Consider the following 26,025-nt stretch of genomic DNA (forward strand, 5'->3'; position numbering starts at 1 on the left):
GTAATATTCCATTGTATATGTGTGCCGCATCTTCTTTATCCATTCATCTGTCAGTAGACACTTAGGTTGCTTCCATGTCCTGGCTAATGTAAATAGAGCTGCAGTGAACGTTGTGGTACATGACTCTTTTTGAATTATGGTTTTCTCAGGGTATATGCCCAGTAGTGGGATTGCTGGGTCGTATGGTAGTTCTATTTTTATTTTTTTAAGGAACCTCCATACTGTTCTCCACAGTGGCTGTATCACTTCACATTCCCACCAGCAGTGCAAGAGTGTTCTCTTTTCTCCACACCCTCTCCAGCATTTATTTCTAGATTTTCTGATGATGCCCATTCTGACTGGTGTGAGATGATATCTCATTGTAGTTTTGATTTGCATTTCTCTAATGATTAGTGATGTTGAGCATTCTTTCATGTGTTTGTTGGCAATCTGTATATCTTCTTTGGAGAATAATGAAATTTTAATTTAAAATATTTAATGCTCTCAGCTTCAGTTTCCTCATTTATCCTATGGGGATAAAACCTGCTTTGCTGACCATTTGGGATGGTTGTGAGAATAATAAGCTAGTGAATTTCAGTATGATTTTACACGTATAAAAACCCTTGAAAGATTGAGAGATTTTTAATGAAAGCAAAAAACAAGCAAAAACCCACAAAGCATTAAATGAGATGATTTGGATAGATTTTGTGGTATTTCACTTCTTAACATTGCTCTACAAACTTTCCAAATAATATTTGTCAGTTTTGTAAGTCCCCACCACCATGGTTTGCCAAACTGCGTCACTGAATTAAATATCTCAGTGCAGCAGAGAGAGTCCTGGCTACATACCAGGTACCTCATTTCACTTACCAGAAGCAATCATTAGTTTCTATACCATATCCAACAGGTCTGAACTCTGGTAGATGCTGAAATGTTCATAGCCAGTGAGGACTCAGAACGTTCTAAGTCTGCTCACTAGTCATAGACTTATCGGACTAAAGTTAATGTTAACATTCTCAGGATAATTCTTTATATTTTTGAAGTTTTTAATAAGCCTGAGTAATAAAGTCACATCTTGTAAAAGTACTTTCACAAAACTGCTCTTCAAAAGCGTTTCCAGGTTTCTGGGCAACGTTCATAGGTTACAGGATGGTGAATACTGAAAGAGAGCTCTGAGCTATTGTCATCCACTTAAACTTCTTCCACGTATACAGAGAAGAGATAAGAAATGTAGGGAACTCGTTAAGTTACAAGGACAAGGTTACGAATGAAGTGGCCATGAGCCTGAGAAGTACCAAGGTCATGTCCTAGGTTTACCCCAAACCTTTACCCCATTAAAGCCCTAAGTCTCTCCTGAAAGGCAAATGCCTTAGGAAGCCCAGCTGAGACCATGGGAGAATAGTATTAGAATAGTATTCAGATATGGATCCAGAAGACTGCACCTGTTCAGTCTTGGACCCAGAAGTGCGTAGGGCTCTTCCGCGTCTGCCATGCGTCCCAGGAGGGGTCCCTAGTCCTGAGGTGCTGACTCCCACCTGACTTCTAGTGCCAGCACTGCGCTTGCTTCCTACATCTGGTGGATGGATGCCTCCAGGAAGGGAAAGGAGACACAGGAAGCAAAGTAAACGTACAAAGCAGAGACTGTCCATAATTGTGGACCATGTTTGGCTTGCACAATGTTCTTTTTAAACACGAATTCGTTATTAACTAGCATTATTCTAACTAGTTCCTAATTGAATTTGCTGTTAATTAATTTAATATACGAATCCAGATTTCTGGGTTCTCTTGAAAACTGTCAGATGTGGCAGCTTTAGTCCTACCTTTGCAGGTGGCTGTCATCCGTTAGAGCTGACGAGAAGTTGCCTCAATGAGATGGGAGCCTGTGCTTTCCAGTTCTCACAGCCCCACCCCTGGCTGTTGGTTTCCTTTAAATAGAATGAAGAGGAAAGTTAAATGTTGCTTATACTGCCATTTGTGTTAAAATTGGAAATAACAGGTTGATAGGATAGCATATTTCAGTATAAGTGAAAGACTGTGCTATTGTCCTAGGGCTGTTGTAACAATGTACCATAAACTGGGTGGCGTCAAACAACCAAAGTTTGTTCTCTCATTGTTTGGAGGCTAGAAATCTGAAATCAGGGTGTTGGCAGGGTCCTGCTCCCTCAGAGGCCTCGGGGGAGGACCCGTGTTTCCTCTTGTAGCTGCTGGTAGCCCCACGTGCTCCTTGGTTTGTGGCAGCGGCACTCCAGCCTCTGCCCCATCTTCTCTTGGCTGTCTTCCCTGTGTCCAGACTGTCCTCTTATGAGGACAGTAGTCGTATTGGATTAGGGCCTGCCCTAGTGCAGGACAAACTCATTTTAACTGAGTTATGTCTACGAAGACCCTATTTCCAAATAAGGTTACGTTCACAGTTACCCGGACTTAGGACTTCAGCGTAACATTTTGCAGGGGCACAATTCGACCCATAACTGATGGCATATTTCTTGGTGGAGTGTAGAGTAATAGTTTAAGAGCAGAGGTCCCTGGAACAGGGTGCCTGCATTCGTACTTACAACCTGTGTGCTCTGTAATATTGGACCAGCTGCTTACCCCTCTCAGTGACCCTCCATGCCCTCATCTGTCAAATGAGGATGATGGTAGCCGCCTCACAGGGCTGAAGTGAAGACAAAGTGAGGTAATACATGGAAAGGACTTGGAACAGCGTATGGCACGTGCTGAGTTTCAATAAACTGAGCCATTATTATCTTCACTGTTATTCACTCTTACTCATATACACAAGTTCTGTGCATGTAAGGAGTTTCTGTGCCCAAAGCTGTTATTTAAGATAGCATTATGAAGCAAGCCATGGACCAAGTAGAAATAATAGATAGAAATGCTGCATGAAAAAAAAAAAGCAACTTAAACCAATAAAAAAGAGAGTGAGAGAGGCTGGAATGTTAATAAGATTTACTTTTTCCTGCAAATAAAAGAATCATAGTACATTAAAAATGTTTAGTCTCCTCACTGTATTGGATTACCTGCCCAGCCTCTAGATGCACTTGAAAGTGATAAAGACCCAGGCAGGAACTTCAGACCTAGAGGCTTAGATGTTGACTCTTGGGCGGGTGAGCACAGTGGCCCGGAGATAACACTGGGGAGGTTAGTCCAGGGAGAGCATCCAAGGAACACATTCCTTCTAAGTATCCCCGCCTGCCTCCTTGGAAGCATGTTATTACTGTCTGCCTCCTTCCCATAAACCCTTGCATTGAAATTATCCTGGTTTCCCGTCACTGGGCCAGAGATTGAGGCCGAATAATTCTTTACATTTAGACCCTACTTTTCTTCCAAAGGGACCAAATATTTTGAGATATATTATTTCATTTTTCCACATAGCGTTTATGTAAGACAGCCGTACAACTTGAATTTTATTAAAAACTGAGAACTCCAGTAGAGAAGGTTTAAAGAAATGACAGTACTTTCCGAAGTCCCTGGAAGAAGATTCTTCTACAGCTTAGGGCTGTTGGGTATGCAGTACTACAGAACATATATGTGCCTCATTCTCCAAGGTAGTGCTGTCCTGAAAACATGAGAATATTCAGATAAGATCAAAGTATCTTACCTAAATGGTGAAAGGGGCATATGGGTATGATATTTACTATTTGTGATTTTGTTTTAATAAAAGAAGTTAGGCTGTTTAATTTTTGGCAAAGAAGTGGTGTTGTGTCATTCAATTATTAGTAATTTGGAACATTTCAATTAAATGATGAATTCATCAGGACTCCTTCAGTTGCAAATGCAAGAAAGCCAGTTCAAGCCAGCTTATGAAAATCAAAGGAACTTAATTGTTTATATAACTATGGTTTCCAGAGGTACATCTGGCGTCAGGCATGGTTGCAGCCAGGAACTCGAATGATCTCATCTGGACTCTTTTTCAGCTCTGCTGGTTTCTTTATTCGTCATTCTCCAGACAGCATGTGATCAGTGAGATGACCGGCAGCGGCTTGAGACTGTCATCTTCTCAGCTGAGCAGTCCCAACAGAAAGAGAACTTGTGGGGCTAAACACCTTGCTGCCTGCCTTAGAGAAGATGCGAATCGACCCTCCTTGACCCCGTGTGTGATGAGTCATCACTGAAGCCCAGCGGAGGGCATGATTTCCCAGTGCTTCAGTGAAGAGGTGTGGTCCAGGGACTGGAAGCCCCCCGGGGTCTTCTCGTGCAGCAGAGAGGCTTTCTCCAAAGGAATTCAAAGAAGGGTGGTGGGAGTGTGTGCTCAGCAGACCAAAACTGTAGTGGCCTCAGAGCGTTACAAATGGTGTGTGGTGGAGACTGTAAGTTCTGATTTTAAGATGGCAAATAGAGAACTTTCTGCCTTCTCCTATTACAAAATCCATCCAGAACAAAGGAAATAAGAAAAAAAAACTTCCGGCTCTATCTTTGATAAAAAGTAGGTGACATTAGTAACCCACAAATATGAACACAGAAGTCTTATGACCCTGTGACTTAGCCGAGGACAGTGAAACACCTAAGCCCCACAGAGGAGAGTAACACGCCAGGAAGCAGCTTGGCCCTGCAGAACCCTAGGAGGTCTCAGGTTAGGCTGGAAAGGCAGCTAAGGCATCCGGTTAGAAACAGACCCCACCCGCTGAAAGTCTGTGAAAGGACCAGTTGGACACTCGGATCCTTGTCTCACCCCAGCCAGATAACTACCTTCCCCACAGCCCAGGCAATGGAAGGTTTATTCTCTGGAGATGTTGACACTTCAGAGAATCGAGGCTCAGGGACACGGGAGCTGTGGAGGGTGGGGTCAAGTAAACATCCGCCCTGCTCTTAGGGCATCAGGGGCCAAGTTCCCAGTCAGGTGCTGGAGGATTGTCCAGAGAGCCTGATGGGTCCCAGAGAGACTTCCTATAGGGGTTCCCCACAGGGAAAGCCAGCTTGCTCCCCACTTGCTCTTCCGTGAAGAGCAAGCTTCAACAAGCTCAGCCCACAGGCAGAGCCGCCATCTTGCTTTACTAATAACTTACACTTAAATAGGGAGAGTCAGCCAAGGATCAACAGATATTTGGGAATACCTCCCGTATGAAAGCAGAGATAAGGCAAACAGAAATAAAGAACTCTGAGGGGACAAAACAGCAGGGAACTTAAGAAACAAACTAATTACTATCTCTGAAAATGTGAGAAGGTTTTGCATAGCAGAATCCTTTTTAAGAAGGAGAATTAAAGGAGAGGAAAATTAAAGAACAAGAAGTAACTCACAATAATTAGAAATGTGGTGGCTGAAATCAATTCCTTAGAGGGATTGAAAAATAAATTTGAGGAAGAAATAATTAGAGACACAGTCCAGAAGAGTCTGTCACTCACTTATACAAGAGAAAATTTGGAGAGAATTATCAAAGAAATAATACAAGACACTTTCCTAGAACAGAAAGAAAAGGTAAACGATAAAGTTTCCAGAGAAGAAAAATTGTCATATACAAAGTGTTCTGGATAAGGACAAACAAGGGACCTCTCAACATCAGTACTGATATAGAAACATAAATTGTGAAATATTCTCTTAAGGGATAATTTTTGTCATTAAAAAGCATTTCTTCTTTTACCTGAGAGTTAGTTACTGTCAAATATCTCTAGTTTCCTTAGCACATTTAAAGTATTCCACTTACAAATTTTCCATTATTTAAACTTATTTAAATGTTTTATATAATCTGAGGTACACCTGAAAATTTGTGTTTCAGAGATTTAGGATATTTTATGGTGCTTTTTTGTACCATAAATACATAAATATTTTATGTATTTTTTGATTCACTAATTCACTCAACAGATAATTGAGTGATCTTTTCTCAAGGTACTGTGGAGTTGATACTTCTTGGTTTTGTGTGATAGTCTAACATCTGGTCCATAGTTTTATAGTCAGTGATAATAAATATGAATGATTTAGAAACTCACTGATGATACTAGGGTATGTGGTAGCAGGACCTGCAAAATACTTCTCATTTTTTTTTTTTTTGTCCCAACATACTGTGATATCTTTTTTTTTTTTTTTGACCGTGCCATATGGCTTGTGGGATCTTAGTTACCTGACCGGGGACCGAACCTGGGCTGGCAGTGAAAGAGCTGAGTCCTAACCACTGGACCACCAGGGAATTCCCCAAAACATATTGTGATTAGAAGTAACAAAGTTTGGGTCCTACTTTTCAAATATGTTTGGCTCTTATTTTTATACATGTATAAAACTATATTAATTGTGAGTAACAAAGTATCAGTGTAGAATATTAGTTTTTGTCTTATCTTTTATCAGTGTAGAAGACAGAGTCCTGAGTGCTAATTTCTTCCACAAATTAGAGGCATCAAAAGTTGAAATTTAGCAAACATTTTTTCAAATTTTAATTATTTGAAAAAATAATATTTTTAGGATTTGATGATTATTTTTGACTATATAACTAATAAAATGTATTATTATGGTATTTTTGGATTAAAAATCTTCTCCAAATAGCATTTTGGTTTTTAAAACATTCAGAATTTTAGGTTGTGAACGTTAAAAAAGAATTGAAATTTTAAGTGCACTGCAGCTCCCTCCGCTTTTTGGACTAGTTTCGAAAGCCTAATGAAATGGAAGGCAAGTGTCTTTTTCCACTTAAAAATGGTTATATTTTATTTCTTAATGTACTATAATGAGAACAAAATAATATAGAAAAGTCAAGAAATGAAAAAGTGCCAGGATTCTTTTTGCCAATATAACTTTTTAGAATTGTGCTGAGTTGCTTTTGCTGTAAAAACCAGACCCAGTCTCTTATGGATTCTCCAGGTAATGACATTTTGTGGAGGATTTTTGTAGTTCTTTGGGCTTAGTGAGGTCGAGAATTTTGAATTAGAATTATAAAACTGGAAGGCGTCCTCTTATTCATTTTACAAATGAAGGAACTGAAGTCCGGAGAAATCATGATTTATCCAGGGTCATACAGTTAACAGCGAGGGTTGGAGGAGAAACATGGCCTCCTGGCAGGCAGTTCAGTGAGTGATCTTTGTAAAAGACTCTTCGGGTTTATTCTCACCACCATCACGTTACGTGTAGTGTCCATAATTTATTGCATTAGGCCCAAGATGCAACTTACAAGTTTGTGTTTAATTTTCTGAAGCTGAGGGAACGTTTAGAATTAGGAATACTGACAGTGACCCAAAAACATGGAATGGCAAGAAGCATTTGGAAGAACTGTTGCCTGGGGTAGAAGATGTCCCTTGCTTAGACTCTGGCCCTGCTCTCTAGAAGGAGCTCCATTGTTCATTATTCCCTAGGACCTGAATGTCTTCTGGAAGGTTCTTCTTTGCCCATCTTCCGCCAAGATCACGCTTATACGGACATTGGGGGAATATTCCCGCCTTGGAGGCTGTGTAACCTTTGTTTCCTACTTTATGATCATGCAGTTTTGGTGGTTAGAGCTTTGTTTTAGGAGTCAGCTGGAGGCTTAGAGGCAAGGCTTGGGGGGTGGGCGGCTGGCAATGTTATTCCCTCAGAAACTTAGCTGGCTTCTGACCTCCCTCCTTGTAGTTGACTCCATATGCCAGACGGAGGGATTACGTGTCCCATCTGTCAGGGACAGTCTCAGTTTATATCCCTCATGCAGGTTAAGTGATAATGCCCTCTTTCACTCTCAAAACTGTCCCGGGTTGGACAGTAAATTGTGTATGGTCTCTCTAGCCAAAAAAGCACGCCAGGAAGCCCCACGCCTGATTTATTCCTTTGCTTCCTGTCTCCCATTGCCCCCTCTCTCAGTGTATGGGGACCCTTGGATGGCCATTTGAAATAGGCTTCCTGGGAAGTTCACCGAGTCAGCCTGATGGGCAGCAAGGCTGACTTCCCCCTGTTCACCTGAGAAAACCTAACAGGTCATTTTTACTCAAAGCCTTTTTCAGTCTCCTCTCTTGCTGTGTGAAATCCGGAAGTGGTCAGATTTTCTATCCCTGGGAGCCTCCAGACTTTGGGATTCTCTACTCCCTTTCAGTTCTGCTCTCAGACCTGTCACTCCTTGCCTGTGCAGATTTCTTTCTTGTAAATTCTCAATAAATGCAGCAAGTAATAACGTTATTCTGATATTGTTTTCCATCTCTTTTTCCCTGTAGGCTTAGTTAGACACTTAGTTAACACTTAGGTAGATAGCTCTGAAGCTATCGCAGGCATTTTCAAGCATTGAGGTTTAATGTACACAGAGCAAAGGCACAGCTTTCGGTTCAGTGAGATTGACAGTCGTATACACCGTGTAGGCCGCCACCAAGACCAAGATATAGAGCATCTCCATTGCCCCAGACGGAGGCCGCGTTCCAGTTAGCTCCCTGGAGACAGCCACTTTTCGACTTCTTTAACCACGGTTCCCTCTTCACAAGCAGTACTTGTATTAAAAGTTTTGTGACTGTGTGACATGACTGTCCTTCTGTCCTTTACTCGGTCTCTCCCTTGCCTGCTGCCGGGCTGCTAAGCAGTTTTCATATATTTTAGATTTGTCTTGTTTGGTCTGCACCCCACTTAAAGATACCATTTTTTTAATGTTAGCTGGGGAAAGCTAAGTGCTGTAGTAAGTGAACCACAAAAAACGTAACAGCTTCAACCTATTTAAAGTGTATCTATTGCTAACGAGCAGTGCACTGAAGGCGTCCTCCGTCAGTCGGTAACTGTCATTAACCTGGGCCTCTGAGTCCTCCAGTAGCTGGGGAAGGAGCAGGAAGCTATCTCACCCGCTTCTGGAAAGCCTCGACCTGAGATCTGACATTCAGCCCCATTCTTGTGGGGACAGCTATGCACAAGACCACCTCTGGTGCAAGGGAGGAGGGTTTGGAAATGTGGACTCTGGCTTGACACTACTTCTCAGTAACAGCTCCACACCATGAGGCGGGAAAGCAAAGTTTGGAAGATGTTAGTTGTCTACAAGGTTAATGTCACAGCTTTTATTTTCTTTTAATAACATAGATGTTAGTTGTCTACAAGGTTAATGTCACAGCTTTTATTTTCTTTTAATAACATAATACCATATTGCTTTTCTTTTCTGTCTTCATGTTACTTCTTTTTCTCTGTGTTGTGTATTCTTTTATGCTTTTCAAATAAACGTTTTAGCATTGGAAAAAGTTCTAAAAGGGTATTGCTATCTCTATGATAGAAATGTTCAAGGCAAAAGCAATTTAGTTTCCTTAGACTATTCTGATGAAATTAAAATTATCTCTGGCTATTAGCAGATATAACTTAACTTTTAAAAGATAAGGATCCATGATATCACCATTTCTAATCAATATTGTATCAGAGATCCTAGCCGGCAGAGTAGAATAGAGGAGAAAACCCTAAAAAAAATAAAAATAAAAAAGTGTAGGAATGGAAAGGAAGAAAAAAACTGTCACTGTTGGCAAATGATATAAGTGTCTATGTAGAAATTTTCCAGCACTCTGCAGCTAAATTCTTAGCATTAACTAGAGAGTTGAGCAAGGTTCTTGGACACAAAGTTTTTGTGGAAAAGCCAGTTGCATTTCTATGGACCAGCAAAAACAGAAACAAAACAGGATGTAATTTTTTAAAAACATTTTATTTTGAAATAATTAGCATCCTACATAGCCGTGGTATATCTTCTCAAACTAAGAAATTAACATTGATACAATAATATTAACTGAACTGTGGCTTTATTTAGATTTTCCCAGTGTTTCTACTGATGTCCTTTTTCTGTTTCAGGGTCAAACCCAGGTAGCTGTTATCTCTTTAGTCTACTCCAATTTGTAGCAATTTCTTGATCTTTTCTTTCTGGGACCTGATGCTTTGAAGAGTAATGCTCAGATCCTTTGTAGAATGGACCTCAATTTGGGTTTGTCTGATGTTTTCTCATGGTTATGTCTATCCAATCAACATGACATCACTGGCGATGTTAACCTTCATCACGTGGTGTCGCCAGGTTTCTCCACAGTGGAGTTACTGTAGAAAATGCAATTCAAAAAATATACAATTTACAGTAGAGGCACAATGTAAGTAGCATTTGAATAAATCTAACAAATAATGTCTACAGCCTTTATTGAGAAAGTTATAAACTTTTATCGAAAGACATTAGCTACAGTCCAGTTAAATGGAGAGAAACACAGTATTAGTGGATTGGAAAACTTAATGTTGCAAAGATAGTAATTCTCTCAATGCACCTAGAATCAAATTCCTAACAAATTTCGGGGGTTTTAACATTACTACTACTAGTAGTAGTATTACTCATCTTTAATGTTGTTATTTTGGTGATGCTTAACATTATAATTCTGAACTTAACATGGTAGAGGAGTGGTCCAAGAATTACAAAGACAAAGTGAAGACAAAGTCTTTCCTACCTATATTGTGACTTAATGTAAAATTATTATAATTAAGTCAGTGTATGATATAAAGATATACAAATTGGCCAATGGAAAGAATAGAGAATTCAGAAACAGATCCATCTATATATGGAACCTAGGTTTATAACAAAACTGGTATTGTAAACCACTGGGGGAAAGGACGGGTGGGTTTTTCAGTGTATCAAGTTGGGGCAAGAGATTGCTCATATGAAAGAGCGTGCTGTTGGATTCCTATGTCATATCACAGGCAAAATGGGAAATGGTGAAATTATCAGTTATAAATTTATAATTAGACTTAATTATAAAATTAGAAGCAGAACCCAGGAAAGAACAGTTGAAGGAAAAAAACAAAGCTACCAAAGGAATGAAAACAAAATTGGAAGGCGTGAAAGGGAAAAGAGATGATACAGAAGAAGAGTGAGGTCATAGGGATTAGAGATGCGAGAAGGGAGCCAAGTCAGACAGACATTTAAAAGATGATGTAACGCCTTTGGGTTTAAAATAGCAGTGTTTACAGTATGCCAGAACTGCATCAGTTACTACCTGTCCTCATCCTTCTGAGCTATGTGCCAGAAATCAAAAAGCGATCTATAAATTAGTTTAACGATCTATCTACCAGCAACTCAATTACTCAATCATTTGTGGAAAGCAAAGAATTGGAAACCATCTGACTTTGAAAGGGATTTATTATCACTTTCTCAGTTTGGGAAAGTTTATTTCCCAAATAAAGATAAAGATTTATCAAATAACTGTTATATTTATTACTCTTTTACTTAGAGGCACCTTGTTTAACCCAATGTGCTTAGAAAGTGTTATTTAGAAACATTATTAATTTTAATATATACTTACCAACATACAATGAGTTTTTGGAGGAATATTTTGTCTTAACATATGTTTGAAACGTATTTTTATCAAAACCTTGCAGCTATAATGTACGTCACTGAATTGAGGGAAAATGGTTGCCATTTAATCTAATTGACAAAGCTTAGTCATCAACTTTAAACTTATCTTCCAAGTCAGACTTCCTTCTGTCAGTAAAAATCCGACTTGATTTTTCAGCTCAAATAAATATGTTAATGTACGTTTCCATGACAACCATCACACAGCTGAATTCTAATTCTAACACAGACAAATAGATAAGGCACAGAGCCTTGCCACGTGTTGCCTGGATACAGTGATGCTGCTGCCTTCAAGATTTCTTTGCTTTGCGCTCCCTAAAGTCTCCCAGAGTTGAGCTGTACCTTTTACAATAGTAAGGGTTTTGGAAGGTAAGGTCCTTAAGTAAAAACACTCTCATTACTGCTTCATTCTACTCTGTACCTGATTTTGTAATTTACTAACATGGGCCCACATACTCCATTTCTTAATAAAATAGGTATGTTATATGTATGATGGGGAGTGAACAAATCCTTACTGTAGTGCTTTGATTAAAGGAGGATTTACAGGTTTGGCTTCCTGGAGGGTTTTTGTATGCCAAGGCAATGCACTAGCCGGGATTTGTGAGTGGTATGCATTTCTTTTGTAAAGTGGGAAAAGAGTGATTGTGAAGGAGGGGAAGAGGGACTGAGAAGAGGCTGGCATGGTACCTTGGCCTCAGGTACATTCCGGAAGAGGTCAGTAATAGGAAGGACGGAGGTTGAGGATCTGGAATTTGATTGCCTTTAAACTATCTGTGCCGACGTATCTCTTAGTCTTCATATAGCTCTAAATGTACCTCAATTTGTAGACCGCTGATACAGAAGACAGGCAGAACAGGTCCATCGTATATATAATTGTAGATACAACAAGACACCCAAACTAATGAAGTAAATCCAATATTTAGAGATTAAGCTTTTCTGAAATAAAAGACAACTAGAATCTGCATATTAAAGGGGCGTACTGTGTGTCTGTGCCTAGTAAAAGTGCTGGACCTCAGAGGTAAAGAACAATTCCTTTGGGGAACCAGGCACATAGGTTGAGTTTTTTTTGTAAGGGGGGAAATTATGTTGGCCTCAGATTTCAGTCAATGCAGGAAAATGGAATATACTTTAAAGATTTTGAAGAAAAGAATAGGTAACTTAGAGCTTTTTATATCTGTTTAAACAATCCTTCAAGTATAAGTCAACCAGCAAATAGTTTTGAACTTAAAGAATTTTCAAAAATGATTCCTTTGGGCCTTTATGGAGGCAATAATAGAGAACAGATTTTTTTAATCCTGGCTTTGCAGGGTAAAGATGTACTTGGAGCTGCCAGAACAGGATCTGGCAAGACTTTGATTTTCCTTATCCCAGTACTGGAAGCTTTTTATCATTCTTAATAGACTTTGACAGACAGACTCTGGGTCCTGATAATACTTTCTACGAGAGAACTTATCTATTTCTCAGGCCTTTTCTGAGAATTAGGAAAGAATCCTGGCTTTTCAGCAATCTCATCATCGATGGAAAGACCTGAGACAGGGTGTTTGAGAAGATCAACCACATAAATATATTATACTTGTTTGCATACAGGTTTGACTGTTGAACACAAGAATGAAACAATAAGTGTTCATGACACCCGTCTCCAAAGGTTAGTTCATGATGAGGTAGAGTAGAATCTTGGGCGTGGACCTTTGCTGACACTACGAATGCTGTTATAAAAAGAAAGAAAGAGAAAGAAAAAATCTTTCTAAATAACGTTGACTTTGCTTTTTTCTAGGCAAAACAACTCAGATCTGTAAAAGACCTTGTACCTTGTGTGCTTGAGTTTGAAAATCTCTGAATATGTGAGAGTTGGTGAGAAAAGTAAAATATAACATCCCTGTCCCTTTGGAATAAAACTACATAGGTTGTGAGCTGAAGTAAGAAATAAGTATCCTATATTCCTTTTTGAGAAGTATTATATTTTTTTCCAGTTGTCGAGAGGTTCGGTCCCTATACCAAGTTTCCTACTGCCTGTACTCTGGTATTTCTATTCTTGACTTCTGTTGTTGACAACAGCAGATGAGAAAAATGCAAGTCTGTAATAAGTTTATCTGCAAGAGAGTGAACTGTGCTCTTTGCTACTGATACTATAGCCAGGGTGTTGGATATTCAGGCCACGAATTGAGTTCTTCAGTTTGATTGCCCAGAGGATACCAACTCATATTCACAGAGTCAGAAGAAAGAAAGGATAGTACAGCAACTTCTTGAGTAGAAAGTGCTTATGAAAGAAATAAAAATCAATCCAGAAAAATGTATGGACATCTAGAAAACAAAAACAAAAACTGGAGTCATCTTTAGCCCAAGGTCAACAATGAAAAGAAAGAGGTCAAAGGTATTTTGTTTGTTTCTTTTTTTTTTTTTTTTTTTTTTTGCGGTACACGGGCCTCTCACTGTTGTGGCCTCTCCCGTTGCGTAGCACAGGCTCCGGACGCGCAGGCTCAGCGGCCATGGCTCACGGGCCCAGCCGCTCCGCGGCATGTGGGATCTTCCCGGACCGGGGCACGAACCCACGTCCCCTGCATCGGTAGGCGGACTCTCAACCACTGCGCCACCAGGGAAGCCGGTATTTTGTTTCTTACATATGTAAGTATATCTGATGAAGGATGAAAGAGTATTTGATCTGAACAAGTTACGTTTACCCAAATAGGCTATATTTCTTGTTCTTACTATAAGCAGCTCCTTGGATAAGATTCCTTCAGAAAGTGTAGAAACAGCTGACCAAAGAGTTGTTAAAGAGCTTAAGGCTCTATCCCTCACCCATGACTAAGTGGAGGAATTTAGAGCTTATTGCAGTGAGAAGATGTCCATCATTAAGTAAGGTAGAAAAAGGCCAGAAGCAGGAGAGGAAGAGTACAAGCTGGCCAATGGTGTTAATAAAGAAGAGGAGGGAGAGGAAGGGAGGCAGATGAGGGGAAACATGGAAGCGAAGATGGTCAAACCAAAAGGGCCTCAGACTCAGTCTTCTCCTAGTACTGATGAGGAAATCGCAGAAACAAAAAAAGTAATGAAACACTTTAAGTGAATAAGAAAATAACACGACTGATGAAGGGAAGTTGGTTCACCAGTGGCCGCCAATGTAGGAATCCACTGTGAAGGATACTAAGGAAGACGATCATGGTAGTATCAGCCCTGATAAAGCAGAAGATAGGCTTCCGGAAGAGGGTACATTTGATCAAGAAGAGCATGGGAAGAAAGTTAAGGCAAAGCATGTGGAGAAAAGACTTCTAAAAAGTGAAACCAAAAGAGAAGCCAGCAAGAGGCAAGCAGAGGCCAAAGATGAAGGGGGGATGATGCCTTTTAGGGCTGGGTGTGGTGTGTGATGAAGGATTTGATCCATTCACTCCCAGATCCTGATAAATACAGACGTCTGAAAAATCAGACAGTGAAGATGGAAAATGAAATTAGTGATACCTGGAAGAAGCAGAGAATGAGGAAGAGGACAACAGTGAGGTGAAAGGAGTGAAACAAGTTGCAGTAGAAAGGAGGCCACATGGGAAACCTACGAGCTTTGGGATACAGGCCTGTCTTTAGCAGAGGACAAAGGGCTTGTGTTATGTCTGCTCAGAAGTCGAAGCTAAATACTTCTTGCTCTACTCTTCTTGAAACCCTTGGTTATGACTATGTGGGCCGGAAGTCAAAAAAGAGTTGGCTTTGGAACAGTGAGGTACCAAGAGTCCCATCCTTAAAAGATCAGTGCAGCTTCAGATAGAAGTGGTCATATATTTAACCCCCTTCTTGCCCCATCACAGAATGTGCTTGAAGTGAGTGGATTAAAGAAACTTCCTGATCCCATTTCCAGCATGTATGCTCTTGGGTTATATCCGTTCCTTTATTTTACTGTCAAGTTGTGGAGTCCTTGTCCCATTTTTAGAAATTCTTGTCTTGCTTACTATTCAGAACATACTATGTTTATTCGTTTGTTTATTAAACAAAATTGCTCAGAATTTTGATGGATTTAGTATTTCCAAGAAGAGTGTGTATGATGGAGCAGCCCTATTTTGAATTGAGATTATCAATAATATGCCTATTTCCCATTTTTAATAAAAGTACAACATCTAAGAATAAAATTAACAAGAGTCATGCAAAAATTTCTACATTGGAAACAATAAAACATTATTGAGAAAAATTAAAGCAGACTTGAATAAATGAAGAAGGATGGCATGTTCGTGGATTGGAAGACTCAATTAGATGACAGTTCTCCCCAGATTGACCTATAGATTCAACTTAATCCCTATCATAATCCCACAGGCTTTTTTTTTTTTTAATTGGCAAGCTGACTCTAAAAGTTATATGGAAACGTAAAAGACTGAGACTATCTGGAACAATCTCCAAATCATAGCTGGAGGAGTTGACTTCATAACCTAACCCTAAACTACAGTAACCAAGATAGTGTGGTGCTGCCGTAAAGATCAACAAGCTGATGGACGAATAGAGAGGCCGGAAGAGACCCACAGTTATATGGTCGTTGGATTTCCAACCAAGAGCCAAAGCAACCAAGTGGGGAGAGGAAAGGTTTTCAGTAAGTGGTGCTGGAATAACTGGATATCCATGTGGAAAAAAAAGAAATCTCAATTCCTACCTTGCACCGTGCACAAAGATTGATTTGAGATGGATCATATTACTTAAATGTAAAAGCTAGAACCATTAAGGCTTTTAGAAAAACACATCAGAGAATATCTTCATGATTTGGAGGTAGGCAAAGATTTAAATGTAGAAAGCAATAACCATAAGAAAAAAATATATAACTTAGATTTTATCAGAATTTAAAAAAACAAACTTGTGGTCATCAAAAGACACCATTAAGAAAACAAAAAGATGAGCCACAGACTGGGAAAAAATACTCACAAAACCTGTATTTGTCAAAGGGCTACACAGATAATGAATTTATACAACTCCATAACAAAAACACGACGTGGGGATAGGGGACAAGTGATTTGAGAAGACACTTTAGAACAACAGCACTCCACCACAGAAGGTGTTTGAGTGGCCAGTAAGCCGGTGTTCAGCATCATTAGTCACTAGGGAGATGCAAGTTAAAACGATAGTGAGACACCCACCAGAATGGCTAAAGTTAAACAGCTTGGTAGCACCAAATGTTAAGGATGTAGAGCACCTGGAACTCTTACGTATTGTGTGAGAGGCTTAAACGGTGCAACCTCTCAGGAAAAAGATCTGGAAGTTTCCTTATAAAGCTAAACACACTTACCTGGTGACCCAGCAATTCTACTCCTAGGAATCTACCCAAGAAAAATGAAAATATAAGTCCACAAGATAAGATGTAGACAAGAAGTACATAGCATATGGATATGTGACTTCATTCATAATAGCCAAAAACTAGAAGCAGCCCAGGTGTCTCAGTAAGAGAACGGATAAACAGACTGGTGTGTTCATAAAATAGAGTACTACTCTGAGAGAAAGAAACAGCACTGACACCAGCAACAACGTGGCTGAATCCCATCATACTAACTGAGAGAAGCCTCATCCAAAAGAATACATCGTGCGATTCTCCATTTCTGTGAAGTTTTAGAACAAGCAAGGTTTGTCTGTGAGAGAAAAGAATCTGAAGCGTGGTCGCCTCTAGGGGAGGAGCAACGGATGACTGGGGAGGATCACGAAGGCACTTCTTCTGAGGTGTGCTTCTGGTGTGGGTTACAAGGTATATGCATTTGTTTAAAACTCATGGGATGGTCCACTTAAGATTTGTGCGTGTCATTGTATGTAAATTTCACTCCAAAAGAGGAAAAAAAAAGCTTAAAAAAATATCTCAAGGAGGTACTATTTTATATCCAGCAGACTGGCAATGCAGTGGGGCACCCTGACCCCTCTGACCCTCACTAGTCGTGGTGTCAGTTGGATCGACCTTGAAAAACTTTGTCATTATCTAACAACTTGTGCATATACCAACCCAGCAGTTCCACTCCGAGAGATAGAAGCTCTTGCAAACATACGTGGAGAAACGCATATGACAATGTTCCAGAAAACCAGAAAGAACTCAGATAGCCATCAACAAGAGAAGGCATAAATTGTGCCGTGTTGAAACATACCACTACAGGTGAACCTTAGGAATGTATAAGAATGCTTCCAATATGATTCCAACCAATATAATTCCATCCCAGATCTTACAGAATTTAAGATTTGATTCTTGATTTGATTAGGGATACATATGCTAACACTATAAAGGAAGGTGAGGGAAAAAATTCAAGGTGTTTGGGGAGAAGGCATGGCAAGAAGGAGTGGAATTGGAATGGGAGAGACCACAAAGACGACTTTGGAGTGACTGGTAATGTTCTATTCCCTAATCTCCACAGTAGGAAGACAGGTGTTCATGTTATTATTTTTCATTATAACTTACACATATGCAAAAATATTGTTTGGTATATATTCAATATTTAGTAATAATTTCATGAAAGATAATGTACATTTTAAATTTAATCTTTAAGAATTCTTTATTAGCAACAATATGATATGCAGGATATAAGAAGTTGGCTTTCTGATATCATTAATTCAGTCATTTGTTCAAATGTTTATTAAATGCCTGTACACAGCGTGATAGGGATGTGACATTGGTTAAGCCTTTATTTGGAGACTAAGGTTTCCGTAGCTGTATCCTAAAATGAATTTGAAAAACGACTGAAATCGAAGATGGTTACAGTCTTACATAGGCCCAGCTTTGACCTCAGTCCCCTAATGCTAGTCCAGGGGACGTCTGAAGGCACACTTTTAAGAATTGGGATGTCACTTGGACTGGTCATTGACCAGCCATTAAAGTTATCTTACAGTCGGGTCATGGAGAATGTCTCCCATAATTTATCTTCTTGAAACTTAACTATGATAAAAATTCTCAGGATGCTGTGGCTAACACTTAAATCTTACTGCTCTTCTGTTGAATCTTAAGCAGTTTCAAGGTATTTATGGATTTTTCATTTTAACATCTCCTGCAAAATTTGTGAGTAATTTTCATTAAATGAACTCACCAGAAAATAAAGATTGAACTCTGTAGCTATAATGCGGTCCTAAATTCGTAGCTTAAAATGAAAAGGGCTTACCCCAATCCTTGACTTTTTATAAGTATTCAAACATTCCTTTGAATGTCAAATAGTAAATTCATAGTGCTAGATATCCAGCAAGATGGCAGTCCTGTTGCCTATATGAAGTACTTAAATATACCCAATTGCAATTCCAAAGCTTTATTGCTTCATTTATCACAGGAAATGCCAGAGTTCTGAAATATTTTGTAAGGAAAGCTACCCTACTTGTATGAATTCTCATAGGAATTACCAAGAATATTATGCCAATTCAATCCTAAGTATTGAAGTTAGAGTTCTAAATGACATTTAATAGTATGATTTATTTTCTGTCTTAAACTTTATAGGTCACATAAACAAGATCCTATCCTTTCATATTGCTTTTTATTGTTAAAGTGTCTGAGTGATGATAAAAATCTAAGCTTAAGAACTGTCAGATGATTTATGATATTTCATTTATTTTTCAAAGGATTGGGGTGTCACCAATAAGCCTATTAGAATTGTAGGTTTAAAGTTCCTCAATTTTAAAAAAGACCAGCTGCGTAAACAAGTGTGTTAGCTTTGTAATTTAATTCCGTGTGATTTTTTATAATACTTCAAAGTACCAAAGGAGGCAGTTTTTCTTAGGTCATAAATGCTTATTTATGTCATTATGATCTCAAACTTTCAAGTGCATTTCAAGATCTACTTTTTAAAATATTAATACGTTTTTATTGTGTTCTTTATAACCTCAAGACATTTCTCCTTTTGTCGACCTAAATCTGCCTTTCTTCATGGGCTGACATCAACAGCATGGAATGTGGATGAACTGGAGGAAAACTGCTTTAAAAAATTAGAATTCTGTAGTCAGGGATGGATAATCTAAACTATCTTTGCGAGTGTGCTGTAAGCACCTTAAAGCTGTTTTTTTTGTTGTTATTAAATTGTAAATTGGGGATAATTGTAAGTTCACATGCAGTTAAAAGAAATAACCCGTGTACCCTTTACATAGTTTCCCCCAAATGTAACTTCCAGGATACTAACATGGATACAATGCAGATCCTATTCAGATTTTCCAAGTTTTACTTGAACTCATCTGTGGATGTATGTATTTAGTTCCTGTGCACTTGTTATCACAGGTATAGCTTCTTGTGTCTACTGTAGTCAAGATACAGAGAAGTTCCATCACAAGGATTTCTCAAGTTGCCATTTTATAACTACACTCACCTACCTCCCCCACTTGCCAGCCCTGACCCCTGGCAACCACTGATCTGTCCTCTGTTTCTATAATTTTGTCATTTCAATAATGTTATATAACTGGAATCCTAGAGTGTATAATCTTTAGTGTTGACCTTTTCATTTAGCGTAATTCCCTTCAGATTCATCCATATTCTTGTGTGTATCAGTAGTTTGTTCCTTTTCATCATTGAGTGGCATTCCATCAAAATCTATTTTGATTTTTAGTCTTCATCTGTACACACACATAAAATATGAGATAATTAAAATATCAGTTTAAAAGTGGTTTAAGATATGTTACTATTAACCTATCAATTAAAATTCCAGGTAAGTTTTTAGTATCCTTTCAGTCATTTCGATTGGACTTGTCTGTGTCTTAAAGTACTAAGAGCAGATGCTTTGCCAGCTGTACACACATTTCCAGTAGGAAAAATAATGCTATTTTCTAACAATAACTCATTCTAATAAAAATTGGCAAGTTTGGAGAAAAGACAGTAGCTGATACCATGCAAGACAGGTCCTTGTTTTGATTCCAGCAGATTTACTGTTTAGTTTTTTTTTCTTTCATGTAGCCTATAGCTCATGTGCATTTCAAGATCTACTTTTCATGTAACCCCACTAGCTCTTTTCATACAGCCTATTATTACACAAGTAACTCTCCTTACCCTTGTGCCTGTGTTTGTTAATGTGATAAACAAAGCTGTAGATGTGGGTGAGATCTCCTAGGGAGAGACTGTAAGGTGAGACCCAGTGTTTACCCTGAGGAGCTCCAAGACTTAATGGCCAAGGATGGCCGGAAAGGCAGCAGGAAAAAACCAGGGGCTTCTGGTTCATGACAGCTAAGAGAAAAGAGGGTATGAAGAAGGAATAGCCTCAGCTAAATCTTCTTCCCCACTTTCACATGTGGTAACTGTGCTCTTAAGTCTTTCTGCATCCAGGCCTGGGGAGGATGCAGAGACCTCCAGGACCTCGCTTCTCCAGAAGTGCTCAGTTGAGCTTGGGAGCCTCAGGAACCAATGAGAAAGAAGCTCTAGCCAGGCACACTGTGAATAAGAATAAGTGTACCTGATATTACCCCTAATTCTGGTCATGAAGACAGTTGCAGAAATCTCTTTGCATCCCTATCACTATCACTGCCATCTATGTGTACCATAGTTGTGTGGATATATTTGGACATGGTTATCAAAATTGGAAGAAGGCATGACGTACCAGCATGACAAATGCATTTTTAGATTCAGGCCAGTGTTTCATGGTGGTTACCATGACTGCATAAGCCACAGCTCCTTCTAAAATGCCTTTACGATACTTAACTTTCTCACACGTAGTTAGATCGTACAGTTAATGTCATTACTTGGGGATGGAAAACACCCTTCTGTTACTAACACTACCTTGAAACTTAAATGTCTGAAAATGATTCGCCATGCAGTATGAAGAAGTAAAATGCTTTTATTACTTTCAATGAGAGGACAAGGCTCTAAATGTAGGTGTTCAGGGTGAAAATGAAGGAGAGTGAGTAGGACCAGGAAAAGCAAATTAGAGTAAAAAGTAATTTTCTGAGATTTATCATTTCAGGTGTTTGAGTTCTGTTTTTCTGGAAATATAAAATCTCAGCCCAGAGCCAGGAACTCTGCAGTTTAGTCAGTTAGAAACTTGTGTTGTATTTTTGGAGTCGAATTTTCCTGTTGCCCACGTAAAGATGTCAGTGGTTTAGAAGCAGCTCATGGCTACTTTGTGTGAGTTACTGAGTGTTGATTATGTGATAACCAGAACCAAAACTTAACCATGTCTTTGGATTTGTAACTTCATATAATTCAGTAGTCATTGTTTAGGTCATGTTCACATACATATACATTGAGAAATCTTAGTACTTTACTAAAGTGGTAAGCTTTTATATTATACAGTAGAATAAGGTAAATATTTTTATGGATTTTGCTTAAGATCCTAAATACTGTGTCTTTTTTTCCCAGTAAATGTAGATGTAACCTTCATGCCATACAAGTGATATTGTTTTGCATTTTTCTCTCAAGTTTGAAAATCCAATTATGTTTCCTGAGTATGTTGAAGAAAATCAGCAAATTTTATCTTCTACACATTTTGAGAGAAATAACTGCAAACCTTATATAAGAATAATGCAAAGATTTGATTAGAAAATGTTTGCACACTGCTGTATCATAATTTCCATATTTGCCTCATGAGGCCTACTTTTGAAAAGTCTGCAATGGATGCTACTTCCAGAGTATAGTTCATAAATGAAGTTCCTGTATTGAGAAGTTTAGTTTTGCTATATCAGGCAAAATATGGTCTTTCTTTCAGAAAGTGCTTGGGCAACTAACTTTCAGTATTAGTGGTTTAAAGTAGCATTTCACATCTCACTGCACTTGTACTGATTTTTTTATTTGCAGGGTTTTTAAAATCTTTTCTTTTACACCATGGCCATGAGATAGATGTGATATTAATCAGGAAAGGTAGAACAGCTACATTTATTTCCTACTCTGCTCTCCTTAGAGTTCTTCAGAATAAATGTGTTTAAGGGCAAATCCGAAGTAAAGACTTCACCGTGTGTACCTCTTACCATTAGGGTGATACTAAGTGGAATGGTGAACACTTACAAAGGTAAACCAGCTAGACCTAAGTGCCATGTATAGAGCACTGCACTCAACACAGGCCGAGCACACACTCCTTCCAGTGCACACGGCTCCATCTCCTTGACAGACTTGCCGTTAGGCCATGAAACAAGCCTCAATAAATGTAAAAAGGATCGAAAACATACAAAGTATGTTCTCTGACCACAGTAGAATGCAATTAGAAATAAGTAGCAGAAGGAAATTTGGGAAATTCACAATTATGTGAAAGTTAAACAGCATACTCCTAAATAGCCAGTGGGTTAAAGAAGAAATCACAAGAGAAATTAGGAAATACCTTGATATAAAGTAACTTAAATACAACATGCCAAAATTTACAGGATGCAGCTAAAGAAATTAGAGGGAAACTTATAGCTATAAATGCCTGCTTCTTTTTTTTTTTTTTTTTTGCGGTACTCGGGCCTCTCACTGCTGTGGCCTCTCCCGTTGCGGAGCACGGGCTCCGGACGCGCAGGCTCAGCGGCCATGGCTCACGGACCCAGCCGCTCCGCGGCATGTGGGATCTTCCCGGACCGGGGCACGAACCTGTGTCCCCTGCATCGGCAGGCGGACTCTCAACCACTGCGCCACCAGGGAAGCCCCCCTGCTTCTTTCTTTTAAAGGCCACATGTTAAATGGTTTTATTTATATGAAATTTCCAGACTAAGCAAATCCATGGAGACAGAAAGTAAATCAGTGATTTCCGGGGACAGGCAGTGGGGTAGAGTGATGGGACATTTTGGTATTAGATGGTGATGAGAGTTGTACAACTTTGTGAATATACCAAAAACCACTGAAATGTACACTTTGAAAGGGTGAATTTTATGGCATGTGAATTGTATCACAAATATAAATAAATAAATCTGAACTGAGCCCCTCCTGGGCATTCTGTTATTGTGCCCCAGATGCTTTGGGTAGCATATGAACACAAAGGGTGTGAACCCTGCCTTCTAGAGCTGCTAGTCTGTTGGGGGTAGTACCCCCGGTCCGGGGTACTAGACATGATCTAAGTATAATTACAATTGTGGTCAGTGATCTGAGGGAAAAAGATACCTGTTCACTATTAACAGGGGTATCTCAGCCAGACGAGGTCAAGAGACGGTCCTCCTAAGGAAGTGATACTGCCTTGAGATCTGAAGGATGGACTCAGGTTATCGCAAAGAAAAGAGGCGTCACAGGGAGGGGGACCAGCATGTAGACAGTCTGGACGACAGAGCCACGGTATGTTCTGGGGGTCGGAGGAAGGCCAGTGTGGCTGGGCACAGAGAGTGGGGGTGAGGGGTGCAGGAGGAGACACAGAAGCGGACCGAGGCCGGACTGTGCAGAGCCTCGTGGGCGCATTATGGTTTGTAGTGGCTTTGATTCTGGACCGCACGGCACGCTCTGTGTTACGAGAGCATCACTGTGGCCGTGTCGGTTGCAGGAGCAGGCGTGGAAGCAGGTAGAAGGGTATTCAGTGGTCTCTCAGGGGATGGTAGAGCACACCTGGAGCCAGGTTATTGGCAGTGGAACTGAGAAGAAATGGACGTATCTGAGGGCTTTTTAAGAGATAAAATTGACATGATCCCGTGAAGGCCTAGAGATGGGAAGTGAGGGAGGGCGTGTAAGGCGTGGCTCCGGGACGCTGGGCTTTTGAAAGTGAGTAGGTCAGAGGGTCATTTCTGAGCCAAAGGTTTTCCTCAGTCACACTTTGTGTGGACAACTTCAAGTAACATGAATGTTTGTTGTTTTTTTTTTTTTTTTTTTGAGAACTAGTTCTTTCTTACCAAGGCAGTCACACATTATGTAGAGCTATGCAATTTGCTGATAGCAAATATTTGGGGAAAGTTAACAATTTTTTTGAGAAAACCAGATACATTTTTTAGTATCTGCCAGATGCATTTCGGTCTTGGGCTCTTTTGGTCTTGGAGCCTCTTTTGGCCTAGCCTGCGTCTTCAGGGTCTTATAATGTACTTGGCCTTGCTGTAGAGATCATCTGTCATTTAAATTTCCTCATTTTGATGTAAGTATTGAAAATGGACTCTGAAATAATTTTCTGGCAAGCAACTACCTTCTAATGAGGAATAACTGAAATGAATCCAGTTTTAGCAATTCTTATTTCCTTGGCCAGCCAAAGTCTTACAATGTCAAGCTCTTCAGAGATGTTTTTATTCTGCAGTTATATGGAGCAATAACAGTTTATTATAATTTCTAAAAGCCACTTTGGCAATTCAAGACGACACGGAAATAAACTTCATACCCTAAAATTTTTTTCAAATGACCTTTGAATAGTTAGTTATTTGGGTATCCACTTGCATTTGGAACGTCAACATACAGAACCAACAGATGGGTAAAGACCTGACGAAGAAAATAGATCATGCCAATAGGTTGTGATTTAGGTTAAGTTTTACCGTAACTGTTACAAGGAAGGCCCTTCTGCTTACAGTGTTTATTGCTAATCTACCAGTAATAGACAAACCTTATAAATCTATAAATGCCACTGTGTACAGCAAAGCAGGAGGCAAATTTAAATTAGGGGAATAAAGAGTCATTTAGAGAAAGTCTTAGTGACCTGCCTTTTGCAGCCCTCTTCTGGGGCATTTTCACTAATGTTTGTTCTCATGGGCCAACACACACAGGAGGGAGTCAGACTATTGTTCATAATTTTTCCACGAGAACACTGAAGCTTGCGTCCATTTGAATCAAGTTTCCTTTTTTGTAACTAGCAATATAGGCTCAATCTAAGGATTAGCTCTTCACTGGTAAGCATTAACTGTACGTGCTTATTCTACTGTGCATTTTAATTTCTGAGAATTGTCCTTTGAAATGGGGACTTTAAATGCAGACCTACTAGAGAATGGACTTGAGGATACGGTTAGGGGAAAGGGCAAGCTGGGACAAAGTGAGAGAGTAGCATGGACATATATATACTACCAAACGTAAGGTAGATAGCTAGTGGGAAGCAGCCGCATAGCACAGGGAGATCAGCTCGGTGCTTTGTGACCACCTAGAGGGGTGGGATAGGGAGGGTGGGAGGGAGGGAGACGCAAGAGGGAAGAGATATGGGGACATATGTATATGTATAACTGACTCAATTTGTTATAAAGCAGAAACTAACACACCATTGTAAAGCAATTATACTCCAATAAAGACGTTAAAAAGAAAAGAAATGGGGACTTTAAGAACAGGGAGGGCTTCCTTGGTGGCGCAGTGGTTGAGAATCAGCCTGCCAATGCAGGGGACACAGGTTCGAGCCCTGGTCCGGAAAGATCCCACATGCCGCGGAGCGACCAAGCCCGTGTGCCACAACTACTGAGGCTGCGCTCTGGAGTCTGTGCGCCACAACTGCTGAGCCCGTGTACCACGACTACTGAAGCCCACGCGACTAGAGCCCGTGCTCCGCAACAAGAGAAGCCACCGTAGTGAGAAGCCCGCACACAGCAACGAAGAGTAGCCCCCGCTCACTGCAACTAGAGAAAGCCTGTGTGCAGCAACGGAGACCCAACACAGCAAAAAAAAGAAGAAAGAAAAGAACAGGGAAATTTGGAGGTTAGAGGCAGTTGTGGTTAAAAGCAGAACCTAGTACCTGTCTTCAGACCTCAGCTCCACCATTTTACTAGCTGTGAGAGCTTAGATAAGTTACTTAACCTCTCTGTGCCTAATTCCTTATATGTGAAAGGGTGATCATAAAATACCCATCCCAAGGCTGTGGTCAGAATTAAATAAATTAGCACACATTTAAAATGGCTAGAACACTGTTTGGAAGATAGTAAGCTCAAAATAAATGTTAGTTGCTGCCGCTGTTGTTATATTGCTAAAATATAAAATAAATAAAGTAGTAAATTAAATATAAATTAAATAAACAAATAAAGATAAAATAGTAACTCTCACCTGAAAATTAAGATGTTATAACTCAGTTATGGTGGTCGTTTTTGTTGATTTTGTTTGTTG

The 26,025-nt window shown here is 39.6% G+C and overlaps 1 protein-coding gene and 1 pseudogene across 46 annotated transcripts in view; both read left to right on the top strand.

The window, feature by feature from the left end:
* The window catches only part of ZNF438 (zinc finger protein 438), a 275,885-nt gene that overhangs the window by 93,646 nt on the left and 156,214 nt on the right, over positions 1 to 26,025 (top strand). For 2 of the 46 annotated variants that reach the window (XM_027122090.1, XM_027122085.1), the window contains exon 5: positions 23,166 to 23,316. The exons of the other annotated variants lie outside the window; for them this stretch is intronic. The gene's annotated coding sequence lies outside the window, so the exon portion shown is untranslated. The remainder of the gene's footprint in view (positions 1 to 23,165; positions 23,317 to 26,025) is intronic. 46 annotated transcript variants of the gene reach the window in all.
* On the top strand, positions 13,756 to 22,519 carry LOC113628430 (putative ATP-dependent RNA helicase DDX10 pseudogene; annotated as a pseudogene).

Source organism: Aethalodelphis obliquidens, unplaced genomic scaffold (assembly GCF_003676395.1).
Source record: "Aethalodelphis obliquidens isolate GAN/ISIS:26980383/991018 unplaced genomic scaffold, ASM367639v1 scaffold23, whole genome shotgun sequence".
NCBI classification, from domain to species: Eukaryota; Metazoa; Chordata; class Mammalia; order Artiodactyla; family Delphinidae; genus Aethalodelphis; species Aethalodelphis obliquidens.